At 39.4% G+C, this 2809-nt stretch overlaps 1 protein-coding gene and 1 non-coding gene across 4 annotated transcripts in view; both read right to left on the bottom strand.

Annotated features, from left to right (window-relative positions):
• The window catches only part of Tbce (tubulin folding cofactor E), an 88068-nt gene that overhangs the window by 60046 nt on the left and 25213 nt on the right, over window positions 1-2809 (bottom strand). The window contains exon 1 of one of the 3 annotated variants that reach the window (XM_023700843.1): window positions 2507-2525. The exons of the other annotated variants lie outside the window; for them this stretch is intronic. The gene's annotated coding sequence lies outside the window, so the exon portion shown is untranslated. Of the gene's footprint in view, window positions 1-2506; window positions 2526-2809 lie in introns of those variants that run through there. 3 annotated transcript variants of the gene reach the window in all.
• Window positions 1049-1153, bottom strand: LOC111812530. The gene has a single exon (XR_002818021.1). It is a non-coding gene; the product is annotated as a U6 spliceosomal RNA (small nuclear RNA).

Below are 2809 nucleotides of genomic sequence, written 5' to 3'. Positions count from 1 at the left end.
CCTGCAAGCATGCACAGGGGCCTGGGCTTAATCCCCAGCCCTGCCATGCCGTCCCCACCCCTGGGGCATGCTGAGACTGAGCATGGTGGCATGTGCCTGTAATCCCAGCTCTTGGGAGGCTATAAACAGGTGGATCACTACAAGTCCAATCTAGTAGTGAGACCCCCAACACCGTGTAAACCCTTCCCTAAAAAAATACAAAAAAAAAAAAAAAAAAAATTCTTATTTAACTTGAGGTAGTTCATATCATATGACTGATTCATCCCATTTTTCTCCTGGCTTTGTTTGAGATAGGGTCTTGCTATGTAGTTCAGGTTGTCCTTGAACTCACTATGGTCAGTCCTGACTCAGCTCATCCAAACAGTGGGATTACTGGTATGTACCACCCCACCTAGTCATCTCATGATTTATGGAAAGGAGAACTGAAGCCAGGACAAAGGTGATAAGAGAAAGGAGAAAGACATGCAGTTTGGATACTGCTCTCAGAATCAGAAAACACAGAACCCAAGAGAAGGTCTTAAGAGGTACCTGAAAGTAAAGTACCATCTGTGTCTGAATGGTAACTGGATCTTCCATTCACAGGAAAGCAAGGGCCTGAGGAATGTGGTAAATGACACCACAGGGGTATGGCCAGCCCTAGGGTATAGCCAGCCTAACACAGGTTGTGGGAAACCATGGAACAAATAAGTCAAGTTTTTTCAACAAATGAAATATAAGAACAAAAAAAGAGACATTGCAGGAAAACAGACTAAACAAATTTAAAAGAGATCAACCAACTATACTGTACAGGCTTATCTGGATTTATTTTTTTGAGACAGTCTGGACTGGCCTTGTGCTCACTTTTGTAGCCCTGGGTTGGTCTTGAATTCACAGAGATCCTCCTGTCTCAACCTCTTGAGTGTTGGGACTACAGGTGTGCGCCATCATGCTTCCGTGGATTTTATTTTTTTTCTTTTTTTTCTGGAACTGGAGATTGCACTCAGGCCCTTGCACTTGCCAGGCAAGCGCTTATTCTACTGAGCTATCTCCACAGCCCCCTTCATTTTTTTAAAATATGGAACTCTTCATGAATTTGTGTCAACCTTGAGTAAAAGCCATGGTAATATTCCCTGTATTGTTCCAATTTCAGTACACGAGCTGCTGAAGAAAGCACTGGATGGTAATTTTTTTAAAACTGCAAATAAATAGAAAAAAGAAAAAAGAAATATTTCTTAAAATAGAAAAAAGAAAAAATTGAAAATTTGAACCGTGACTAGATATTTAATGATATTAAAAGAATAATTGTTGAGTTGGTGGGCATAGTGACACATACGTGTAATCTTGGCTACTTGAGAGGCTGAGGCAAGAGGATCAAAAGTTCAAGGCCAGTGTTGGCAACTTAGTGAGACCTTGTGTCAAAAAAATTATAAAATTAAAAAGAGAAGAACAGAAGGAAGGAAGCACGGACTCAGTGATCTGCCTGTTTACATCCTCCTAAGAGCTGGGATTACAGGTGCACACCACCATACCCATTCTCAATTGCCATCTCAGCATGCCCCGGGGGTGGGACTGGCACAGCACACTGGGGGATCAAACCCCTGGCCCCTGTGCCTGCTTGCAGGTGCTTTAATCTACTGAGCTATTTGGCTGGCCCTACCAATCATATTCTTAAATACAAAACCTAGAGCTAGGCTTGCTGATAATTTCAGAGCTTAAGAGGTAGAAGGAAGACTGCTATGAGTTTGAAACCAACCTACAGCCTGGGCTACCTGAGTTCAAAGTCAGCCTGAATTATAAAACCTTATCTCAAAAAGAAAAAAAAAAAAAAAACCCTGAAAACTATGTTCTGAATGTGTCCTAACCTGTGGGGATTACAATGACCTGAATACCACTCGTCCAACAATGTAAATGAATATTATGTCCATGTTTCCCCCTTCTCATGGGAAAGACAGTTGCCTATTATGAGTATATGTGCTGCTGAACGGAGCATGACAGTTGCTTGTTATTAGCAGTACATGTAGAGCCAAAGAAAGCATGGCAGTGGCTTATTATTTAGGTTGTAATAAAATAAACTCCTAAGACATTACTGATTAACCACCTTTTGATCATAAAATTTAAATGTTTAAGTTTCACTATAATTACATTACCCTAAGAAATGGTTTTCACTAGCTTTTTTTTTTTTTTTTTTTTTTTGGTGGTACCAGGGATTGAACTCAGGCCCTTGAGTTTACCAGGCAAGCACTTATTCCAGAGCTATCTCCCCAGCCCTTCACTAGCTTTAAGTGACCTAGATTTTCACTAACATGTAAACAGAACTTTACTATACTTGAGATATACCATGTGCTGTACTTCTTTTATTAAACATTCTTCTGTAAATACTTTTGTACAATCACAGAATCATATTAATCACTTCATTGTTCAAGTGTGATAGCCCAATGTAATCATTTTACTGTTTACTATGTGACAGAAAAAAAAGCTAAAAAAGGATTTGATTGTGAAACTTTGAGTGTCTATTGAAATATTCAACTCAAAAAAAAAATTCTTCAAGGGGTTGGGGAGAGGGCTCAGTAGAATAAGCGCTTCCCCAAGTTCAATCCCTGGTTCCACAAAACAAACAAACAAACAAAAAAAAAAACTTCAGACAACTATTTATTTATTTATTTTTTGATGGAACCAGGGATTGAACTCAGACCCTTGCATTTGCCAGTGAAGTGTTTATTCCACTGAGCCATCTCCCCGGCCCTCAGACAGCTATTTAAACTGCATAAATATGTTCGAGGTTCTAGAATACTAAGCTTAACTGTTCATGAATCAATTCTTTTTTTTTTTT

This window comes from Octodon degus, unplaced genomic scaffold (genome assembly GCF_000260255.1).
Source record: "Octodon degus isolate 3935 unplaced genomic scaffold, OctDeg1.0 scaffold00127, whole genome shotgun sequence".
NCBI lineage: Eukaryota > Metazoa > Chordata > Mammalia > Rodentia > Octodontidae > Octodon > Octodon degus.
The sequence above is the reverse complement of the archived record's forward strand: the minus strand, read 5'-3'. Positions and strand labels throughout refer to the sequence as shown.